We start from the raw sequence: 12,057 nt of genomic DNA on the forward strand, positions 1-12,057 counted from the left end.
AAGTAGCTGACACCATGACACTGAATAGATGGGAGGCCATCAAAAAACACCTGCACTTCAATGACAATGAAGAGAGACAGGAGGATAATAATGATCCACTCCACAAGATCCGACCACTGGTTACTCATTTAACCTCAAAACTGACATCAATCCCAATGAGTGAGAAGCTGGCTGTTGATGAGCAGATGGTCCCATTCAAGGGAAGAAACAGACTGAAGCATCAAAACCAAAGAAATGGGGCTACAAGATTCTCGTCTTGGCTGGCTCTGATGGTGTCCCGTACAACTTGGAAATCTACACAGGCAGAGTTGTACAACCCCCTGAGCTAGCAGATGTGGGAGCAAGTGGCAATGTTGTCCTCCACCTGGCCCAGCCTATACCCAAGCAAAATAACTACAAGCTTTTCTTCGACAACTGGTTTATGAGTGTCCCTCTTGTGCTTACACTGGCTCAGCAGGGAATTCACTGCACTGGTACTGTTCATGGCAACAGACTACCAGGCGTCAACTTGATGTGCGATGCTGAGCTGAAAAGAGCGGGACGTGTATCTTTTGAACAGAAGATGGCCATGGTTGGAGAAACCACCTTGCATGCTGTAAAGTGGTACGATAATCGCTCAGTGACCCTTCTCAGTGATTACACTGGAGCCCACCCAGTCACAGAGGCTGACAGGTGGGATCGCAAGCAAAAGATGATCACCAAAGTCCCCTGCCCTGCTGTGGTGAAAGAATACAACAAGAATATGGGTGGGGTGGATCTGCTTGACTCGCTGCTTGCACTGTATCGGAATAAAATCTGATCAGATAAGTGGTACCACCGGCTGGTTCCCTTTCAAGGGAACTCGCGCTGCGTCAAGCGCTGCGGGAACGCCCTGCGTGATTGCGTCGTGAAGCACGTTTAATCAGTCCAATGGAAAGACGAGACGTCATAGGCGGGTGACATCATCGACTAGGAAACTATAAGGCAGCCCCGCTGACACAGATCGTGTTAGCTTCTGTGCCTTCAGCAAGCGATCTGTGTATTTGTCCTTGTCATATTTATTGTTGTCTGTCAAAGTTACAATATATATATATATATTATGGCAAAAGAGAGCAAGCAAGCGTTATGTTGTTCCCTGCCCACGTTATATCACGGGTGGGGACATACACTTCAGCTTTGTGTTGCTTGTTTGGGAGTGGAGCATGCCAACAGTCAGTTCTCGAGGGGGCTGACTGTGAGTATTGCGAGAAGCTGTCCGTGAGGACGCTCCGCTCCCGCCCGCCGTTCTTCGAGGAGGACGGTTCGGTGCGCGCGCCCGAGGCGCGGGTCCCGCTGCTGCCGAGGCACGGCGTCGACGCGCATCTTGGGGATCGCAAATGGTTTTAGCAAACACCTGTTAGATCCAGTGCTTTATCTCGGGGAGAAGCACGCTCTGCGGTTTCTCCTCCCCGGGATGAGGCACTCATGCTGTGATTTCCAGTTCCGAGGAATTGGTATTAGTGTTTGTTGTTTAAAAATAAATAAGGCAGATGTTTATGAGTTTTCAATAAATAAATAAGTCAGCTCATAACTCTGTTGAATAAAGAGGAGCTTATAAAAGGAGGTTTTATCTAGTGCTGTTGCTAAGTTAAATATTACTGGCCAGCCGAACATATGAGAGTGAAAATATAAGGAAAACTCTATATCTCAGCCTCCTCGTCGGGGAGTGCCGTGTTTTCCCTATCTCCACACTGAGGTGTCGAGATCGTGGAATAAACCGGTTTTCTATTTATGTGTTCTATCCCTAAACCTCTACTATAGTAATGTTATGGGTATTAAGTATCATGGTATGACAGTGCCTCGGGTTAAAGAGACGCTTGTGAGCTATCTCTCTCCTGGGTCGGCGTCATCATAACCCCGACGTTACCCACCAGCCATCATAAATAATAGATAAATATTATTAGGCAGCACTGGTAGGTAAAGTATATAAGGACATGGATGGATGTGAGGATGTAACAGCACTGACGCTATTCGAGAATTGCGTCGCGCAACAGATAAACTATACTGGGGAGGGACGGAAAACGAAATCGTTTCTCCTCGGCGTCTTCTGGGTGGCGACTCTCTGAGGAGGGTCGCAGCGCTGCCAGTTCGGTTGTTTCCTGCTGGTGGCCACGGAGTGATATATATATTTATATATATATATATATATCGTTTTTCTGATGTAAAGAAAAATTAAGATAAAATATGTCTGTTCTTCTGGACGCTCCGCTTTCAAAAAAACGAAGAAAAATAAACTCGTCAGCGGCGTTCCAGAGGTTTCTTCCTCACCGATCTAATGTTCCTGAGACTGCTGGGCGGGAGCAGTCTCAGCCTACTAAAGCTCCTCGCAGCATAAATAAAATGCAGCAATACAGAGCGTCGCCATTCGGGCTCATCCACAATCGAGGGGGACCTGGGTGGCGGTCGCAGTCTAGCCAGTTAGAGATATGCAAGATTTGAGGACTGTTTTTCTCTAAAATCGCTGGAAGAAGAAGCCCTGACGCCGAGGCTGCAGGCTTCTGAGGGCGGTCCCCTCCGGGGTAGGGACAGTTTTGAGTCGTTATCTCTAATAAAACTTAGACAAGAAGTCGTGACACTGATGCTATCAGGCTTCTGAAGGTTCCAGGGACGGTTTTGAGGAATCGTTTCTCCTCGGCACCCTCTGGGGTGCGACTCTCTGAGGAGGGTTGCATCGCTGCCAGTTAGGTTGTTCCCTGCCGGTTCTCCGTTCAGGGCACCGAGGTGTCAGCGTCCCCATACGATCCTCCGAGGAGGGGCGTAGAACGGTCAGTTTGGTTGTTCCCTGCCGGTTCGCCGTTTCAGGGCACCAAAGTGACTGTTCAACCAAATCCAGAGGCCAGTCTCGAGAGACTGGTTCCCCTAGTAGAATTTCTGGCAGCGTGGATACTACTGCCACATATTTCTCAGTGGGTCCTGCACACTATAGAAAAGGGTTTCAGAATTCAGTTCGGTTCTCATCCGCCCAGATTTCTAGGGGTCCTCCCCACAGTGGTGGACCCCGAGCAGGCTCTGATTATGGAGCAGGAAGTACTGACACTTCTGCAAAAGGAGGGAAGAGGGAACGAGACGCTGCGTCGCCTTGCCATACTCCCTGCATGCCTGTGATCGACTTGCTTCGGCTTTTCAGAAGCTAACGCGATCTGTGTCAGCGGGGCTGCCTTATAGTTTCCTAGTCGATGATGTCACCCGCCTATGACGTCTCGTCTTTCCATTGGACTGATTACACATGTGCTTCATGACGCAATCACGCAGGGCGTTCCCGCAGTGCTTGACGCAGCGTCTCGTTCCCTCTCAGGGAACCATGGTTACATATGTAACCTGAGACGTTTTCCACTTTCTGGATATGATCATCGTGACCACATGGCTGCTCTGCCGAAGAGATTGTGAAGGAACTGGCATGAGAAAGAATGAACATATGAAGCTGTATACCTTCAAATCCTACATTGCTGAAGCCCTATGCAAAAGTAGAAAGAGCCTGGAGCGCAAGAAAGGTCGCCCCTGTTCCACAATTGCATGAGGAAAAGAGGAGAAAGGGACCCGCTGCTCCAATTCCAGTCCCTGATGTGTGCCTGCATGCCACAGTCCACTGGATGATTATGGCTGAAAAGAAGGGGAGATGCAGGGTGCGCACCCAAGGTACCAGGGTGCGCAGGTACAGCAAAAGCCAAGTGCGGAAATGTGATGTTCACCTATATTTTACATCCACCAGAAACTGATTTCTGAGGCTTCACACAGAATAGGAAATCAGAGTATGCTTTGTCAAAAAGAGAAGCACTGATTCAAACAATAACCAATAAACCACACATGCACACACACACATACACACACAGTCATTCAGATGTTGGTTAATAAGTTTATATGAAATGTAAGTAGTTTTTACTTTTTGTTACATTTGGAAAGATTTGTAATTAGTAGTAGATTGTTTTGTTTTTTATTGGTTGGAACCATTTGTTATTGATGTTTGTCAAAATGAAACGTGTTCTAATGAATATATTACTTGTTTTCCTTATTCCACTTAAATAGAAAACATTGGTGTTTTAGTACCCTCATAGCACATTGTTGCCCTGAGGCAACAAACCAATATTTTGTTCAGGGGTGGAGTGGGGGAACACATTTTATGATGGATATATTATCAGGGATCCCCAAGCTCCCAAAAAATGGGGTAACATTTTTTCCTCCCCAAAATAAAAAGTCATGCCATAGAGGGATAAGGAGAATAAAGTGCATAAATAGAGTTCTTGACTCCTTATTTTCACATGGAGATGAAACCGGTATAAATGTCTGGTTTATGAACCATGGGAGGATGTTTGCAAAAACAGGAAAAAAGAAAATCAACAAGGGAAAAAAAAAGAAAGAAAGATGTTGACTGAACTCATTAGAAGATATGCTTTTTCTAAGGTGAAAGCTAATAGTTGGCGGTTTGGTCCTATTTGCGTTTGAGGATAAGTTTGTGCGTGTCTGAGCTTATGTGTGTGTTTATTTACTGGCATTGTGCTGGAATCTGGAGCTGATCACTGGATTAATCAGGCATTTATTCCAAGGAGAATAGCAAACGGATCTGTTCTGTAAACACTTTAGGCAAGTGTCAAAGAGGCAGGCTAAGCCATGCCTGACAGATTGGGCATGTCAAGGCCCCATCACACACATTCTTTACTAGCCTTGGCCTAATAATGAATGTGCCCATCACATTTCCTTTCCTGCCCATCCTTTCCACCGTGCCGAATTATCAGATGGTCTCCTTCTGCTATATGTTGGCTCAGCCATTTAAATAATCAACATGATCTCATTAATATTCATAGGTATTCGCACATAAAGTGTGGCTCTAGCACACATAAAAAAAAATAAAAATAAATTCACAACTAGATAGACACCGATTGGATTGGTGTACTAGATACATGTAGATAGCTGGATGGATGGATCGATGATTTTATTATAATAAATTAGTTTAATTCAATTTATTTAAACATTTTAGAGCTTTGATAACTGAATTAAAAAACAAAGAATGAAAATGTCTTTGATTTTAATAATCCCATTTGTATCAAGTAAATTTGCCATTATTTTGCCCTTCTCAGACAGTTTATCCATTTTATTGCCATGAGAGTCCATGTTACATGCCATGTTATTTTCAAAGGTGAAGGTTCCAGATCTGACCAGATTCAGATTAATAAACATTTGTACATCTCAACAGTTGTACATAGGGTTTACTTTTAATGTGCCCATACTGTACATTTTAGTGCCTTTCAGTGTGTGTGTGTACACATTATGTGCAAATACCTACAAATCAGGATGACACTACCCTGAAATACTGCTGCTACCTTTGAATGAGTCATTGCCAGTGTGCTTTAATGCTCATGATTTCCCTGTGTTTGGTATCTAAACGCTGCTACAAAGCTGAACTGACCTGCTGTGCTAGCTTATCCATGATATCGTTGCATCACAAAACCTCTTTACTATTACGCCCCCTACTAATGCTTTATTCCCCACTCCAGACCTCATACAGCACCAAGCCACAATCCCTCATCAGATCCGCCTCATGGAGATTCAGGAAGGTTACCTTCACAATTTAATCCTTGACTCCATTCTTCACAAAGGGGGGGGTTAGATGTTTAGCAAAGGGGAGAAAGGCCACACTTTGAGCTACTCTTCTCAGACCCCATCCGATTCAATGCGATAATGTCATTTTTCACTGAGGAAACTAAATGTTCTCTTTTCTGTTCCTATTTCCAGAGTGTAGCTGCAAGATCTGCTCCATAAGCTCTTAGAAACATTATCCTCCATTATCCATCGCAGAAGGATTACTAACCACTGAGGTCTATATAATACCTGGAGAAAGCTATTCGCTAGTATAGTATAATCTTAGCTGGCATGGAAGGTATGCGGTTTGACATTTGCCATTTTATGTTCCAGACTATTCGAAACTTGGAATTCTTCTACTTAATCACTGGAATGGCGGACATCCAACTTGACTGACATCAAATGACACTTCTCACTGAAGTTGGTGTTTTTTCCCCCCAATATACTGGCAATTAAAGTGACGTTTTGTTGTTTCTTTTCAATTGGATGTGGAAGAATTCAAAGTTCTGAGTTTAGCATGCAGCAGTAATTTTTTGAAGTCAGAAATGTGCAATTTCAACTAGTTGAAATGATCCTGGCGTTTGCCATTTACCAGCTATTTCTGAGTGAATCACTTGAGTTGTACATGACTGTAAAATTTTAGCCATAGTAGTAACCAAGCCAAACCTACTAACCATCAGCACTGTGTTTGAAACATGCATGGTGCGCTAGTCAAAGTAATTATTCTTTTTCGCTGGATGAACTGGGGCATTGGCTGGGGCTCTTGAAACAGCAATAAAACCGGTGTGGCTTTTTATAGTGAATGTGACAGGTTGATATATTGTTTTTGTTTATTCATATAAACAGAACAGCAGAAAGATGCAGTCGTGACCTTAAAAACCACCACAGATGCATCCTCTCCTGCAATGCTGTGCATCAATAGATTGCTGCCTGACTTATCTAGCGGCCTCAGTATACACGCTCATTGCCTTTGTTATATGGATGGTTTTAGAACCGAGGCTTACGTTTCTTAACCAAATGCCTATACATGCATTCTGTGATTCGAATCCAATATAAGATTTAGTTCTTAATAAGCTTTTGCAGGACAGTGACGCTAAAGGGAATTGGAAGTTTCTACAAAACTGTGTCAGCGTCAGTTATGATCAATCAGACACGCACTATGGGGCTGTAAAATTCTGTGCAACTGTACTCTCTTTAGAATTAAATCTGGGACTTTTGAAAATGTCATTATGTATTGAAACTCATGTTCATCTAGAATAAGGTCTAGTCTGCAATGCAGCTTATACTGTACATACAGTACACAGGAAGATACCATGTGACTGCCTAAGGGTATTTTTACACAAAACCATTTTCTACTAAATACAGAAAACTTTTTTATGCTCGTTATTGGGACTCGTTATTGTGACATATGGATTTTGGCCGTTCATTTACACAGTAACAGTGTTCTGGGGGCTTGAAAACACAAGCTTTTGACAACGGTTTCAAAGTACAAGGTTTTGAAAATGGTACCTTTACCGTCTCCATGTAAACAACAAAAACGTGAATTTGTGAAAATGGTGACATCATGCGCTGCATTCTAACGGCCTCGTCCTGCTTGAAACACATACTCTCAGTTTGGTCTTTTTGTAAGTGGTGTTTAGGGTGTGATTATCTGAAATAGATTCAGAATTGAATTGAAAATGCCCTTTAAATTCCAATTCGGTTCGGAATTTGAATTAGATTTGAATTGAGGTAGAAAATGGAAATTCCCATTGCAGTTTGAATGTAAGGAATTGAATTGAAGTTCACATAAATTAAACTGTAATTGTTAAAAAGTAAAGTTTGTCTAGACAAAATGTAAATGCTGGCATGATAAAACTTGTTTGAAATGCCATAGAAATGTGTATTTAGTTTATATATTTTACCATAGAAAAACAAAACAAAAAAAAACAAACAGGAAAAACCCTTTTACACCAGGATGGAAGAACACTTCCTTTCCCAGAATTCATTACATGTGTTAAATTTCTTTGAATTATAGTTCAGTAAATTTAAAGTAATTAGAAACTGAGTTAATTTCTCTTCTTGACAATCCAGTTCAACTTCATATTATACTTCCTGCCAATTCTGTATTTTTTTAACTAGAAAATGTTATTTATTTGATATATATTGATATATACATCTTTAATAAAATACCTTTTGTAGATTAGGATGGGGAAACACTTAATTTCCCAGACTGATTTTCTTGAATTACAATTCAGCAAAGTTCTCTTCCTGTGATTAAAATTCTGGTTCAACTTCCTGGCCTTCAATTTAAATATCATTGTATCAATCGGAAGGCTTGTGAATGTGTTTTGTTTCCAAACAGACTGATAAAAAAGCACTGTGCTGTTCCCTCAAATTGTGTAAAGCCAACCAATCAGATTAGAGCTTACTAAATTGAGAAATCGATTGCCAGATTTGTGAGCAGCATGTATCATACGGTTGTCGTGCTTGTCTGAGGCTGAGACTAATGTCCACCTATACCTCAAACAACATAAACAGTCCCAGAAGAACCTGTCCAGACAGTAGAGACACTATGTAAGTACATGATCCTTAAAACCCCAAGGGAATCATTCTACCACAACCAGATGTATGTCTCTTTATTTCTTAAGAACTACTGAGCTTGCTCTCTTTCCACAAATCCCTCCAGTATACCCCGCAAGGGAAGACCCGAGAAATACGAGTGCGAAAGAACATCTCATTTTTCTTTCCAAGCAGTAAATTCTTTTACATTTTTTCACAAAGCTCCTACAAAATAATGGTTGCAGGGGGAGAAAGTTACAGAGCAAGATCCAATTATAAAGGGGCGGTGAAAAACCCCAGACATGACACGCGGTGAACAGCAGATAGGGAGGAGAAGCAGGAATCTCAAGCAGGTGTTGAGACTCCGCTTTGACTGAGGGCGAACAGATTGCTGCCAGCACTTATCTGCATGGTAATTTCAGCTGCCCCCTGCTAACCAGACAAAATGATAAGACCTTCTGCCACAAGCAGTCCTGAGAAGTGTGTGAAGAAATGCAACACATGGTTCTGATGGTTGCTTATGGAAATACAGCGCTTATCGCTCAACAGGCATCTTAGTAACAACCCTGTGCAGCTTCTGATCTCCCGAATTGTTTGACAAGATTGTGCTGTTCCTATTAATGTGCATGTAAGTTCTAGAACAAACACACTTTCTAAAAAAAGGGATTGGCTGTTTTAACTTCAAGGCCCTGAATGAACTGGTGAGACGTAATTTTGAACAAAAACAGGCCCAAACGAAGTTTGTCAGGAGCTTGCCAAATGTTCACTCCGGCTGGTAAACACCTTCAAACTCCCATTGGTCCGTGACGATTATGTTATAGGTAGGTGTGCTCTGAGGCGTCACCTTATTTGGCATATAAATCTTCTCCAGTTCTTTTCTTCTGTTCAATTTGCAGAGGTCAGTACGCTAGTAAAGTATGAAGTACTATATAAATAAAAGTTACATTGCTTGATACGTTGAACATACAACCATTTAAACATCCAACTTTTTTACCCCTATGTGAAGAGTGAAAATAACTTTGTTGAGAATATTTTGGGGCCTTAAATGTTGTACTTCCATTCTTAAAGCTATACTGAGTGTTATGATTCGTGTGGGCCGTTCCCCTTACGTCTTTCATGTAGCATGTTTGCATCAACCCTGCAAACATGGACCTTGGTCAATGTGAACACAAAAGAAGCTGTGAGGGATAGAAGTACAGTTTGTTCAGTGAGTTATATTACTGTGGATTAGGTTGTCGATAAATTAGCTATTATTAAGTACATCTTGCTATTACCGGGTTGGACACCCTTTTACCTTCAGAAATGCTATAATTATTCATGGCTTAGATTCAGCAAGGTGCTGGAAACATTACTCAGAGATTTTGGTCCATATTGACATGATAACATCACGCAGTTACTGCATATTTGTCAGCTACATATCCATGATGTGAATCTCCCGTTCCACCACAACTAAAAAGGTGTTCTATTGGATTGAGATCTGGTGACTGTGGAGGCCATTTGAGCAAAGATAACTCATTGTCTACTTCAAGAAACTAGTTTGAGATGATTTCAGCTTTGTGACATGGTGCATTATCCTGCTGGAAGTAGCTATCAGAAGATGGGTACACTGTGGTCATCAAGGGGTGGACATGGTCAGCAACAATTATTATACTCAGGTATACTATGACATTTAAATGATTCTCAGTTGGTACCAAGGGGCACAAAATGTTCCAAGAAAATATCACTGACACCCTTACACCACCAGCAGCAGCCTGATCTTTTGATACAAGGCATGATGGATCTATGCTTTCATGTTGCTTATGCCAAATTCTGATCCTACCATCTGAATGTTGCAGCAGAAATCAAGACTCTTTAGACAAGGCAACATTTTTCCAATCTTCTATTGTCCAATTTTGGTAAGCCTGTGCCAATTGTAGCCTCAGTTTATTGTTCTTAGCTGACAGGATTGATACCCGGTGTGGGGACAATTTTCCTTTTATTTGCTGTTCATTCTTGAAGTGAAAGAATGTGTAATAGACTACTTTAACAAAATCACTTCACAGTCTGCTCCTTTTCCAATTAGTAATATTGCTCAAATGTGTGTGCATGTGTCATATTTGCTTACTCATCAGTATGCAAACACCTGCCATACTTTACCATTTGTGGCTACTATTAGGCTGAAGATGTTTTGGTCTACAGTATACAATCAACAAGATTAAGCGCTAAGTATAAATGAGACCGCTGCCAAAAAAATCAATCCTCAGGTTCTTACTCGTTTTATCTGTAATGTTTTTTTTTTTCTGCTTGTCTTGGACAGTGGCTGTGCCGGAGGGTTGAGGGGGAGATGATGTGACTCAGGGAGATTTCTGCCTGGTTGCTCTCTGCAGGCTGCGTGAAGGGAAAGGTAACCTGCAGGTGGGCTGAGGCTTGGAGGAATTTTCCTGCACATGGAGGAAATAGAACAAAATGGGTTCTGTGTCACAGTGAGCAAATAGCACCCTCAATCAGAAAGCACATGACCTGTCACACACGCTGAACTTGAACACACACATACACACGCCCAATGTGTCTGTACTTATGACATAAAACCCTTCTTAGCCCTGCGGCTGAAGCTACAATGATACCCTTGACATTTCATGCCCAGCAATGCCCTCACCCTTCCATAGCTTCCATAATTGCTCTCTGCCCACCAACCACCCCCCACCCCCCACCCCCACCCCCCACTTCTGTGTTTGAAATAACATGAGGTTGAAAAAGAAAATGACACAGGAAACCTTTAAATCATAGAGCAATATATCTACAGGACGAGCATCCGTAACACATAAAGAAAACCTCATCTCAGACTGTGTACCTTTCTGTTCTATTCATATCTGCATAAAATTACAGCTAGTTACACTCCATCAGAGTCATTAGCATCCTCTCTCTGTCTTTCTAAAAACAGAAGATTGTACTGTGCAGACTCATAGCATGATTACAAGAGAGGCGGTCTCAGGAGAACAGAATCTCAAATCAGCAGCATGAAAGTGTCCCTTAGGAGCTACACCAAAGGTGTTTCATTCCCTCTGATGATGTGACAAGGTATGGCACAATAGAGGGCAGGTCACGCATGTGTGAGCACAAGCACATGGGTATTGCGTATAGGGGATATCTCACATCTGTTTTTGTTTGAAGGGGGTAGAAAAAAAAGTTTTTTAATTAACATATTAGTCATTAAAAAGGAGACATGATCTCAAGGGGAATCAAAACAGTTACAAATTATTTCCCTTCTAGTAAAGGCAGCGTTCCACAACCTTTTTCTGCCCACTAGGACTATCTGCTGTCTAATTTGTATGTTACGTCAATTACTGTTGGTTGGGTCCTGACAACTGACAGATTTCCATCAGAAGACACCTGATAGATAGTATATGTGTCCTCTCCAGAGAGCTGATAATTAAATGAGAATAGTGCTTTCACCATTCTTGCAAAGGTGTTAGTAATTGACAGCATAGTAACCTACTACTACCATTTTAATCAGTCAGTAGCCTACTTGAGTGTTATTAAAGCTAAAACATTAGTCCATATCTGTATAGAAATTCATATATATTTAATGTCATGTTTAAAATGATTTGAAATTAAGTTTAACTTGCTCTTTTCTTATAATTTCAGGATTATACATTCTGTAAACATGGCCTTGCATTGGCAAACCAAAATCCTCATTATGACTTTTCAGAGTGAATTAAAGTAAGTGCTAATTCAGCTAAACAAGAGCTTGATTATGAGATGATCAGCAGGGGGGCTTTTTATTTTGCAGGGCAGATACTGATGGGCTGTTTAATGCTGAGTGGAAGTGTTTTCTTTGGAAGGAGAACACCCAAAATGAGAGGTAATAAAATAGTACAAATAAGGAGATTTCATGGCCATTTTGTAATTCACCCTTTAGAGAAAGCATATACTGTAACATGTTTT

This window comes from Abramis brama, assembly GCF_963993115.1.
Source record: "Abramis brama genome assembly, chromosome: 21".
Lineage (NCBI taxonomy): Eukaryota > Metazoa > Chordata > Actinopteri > Cypriniformes > Leuciscidae > Abramis > Abramis brama.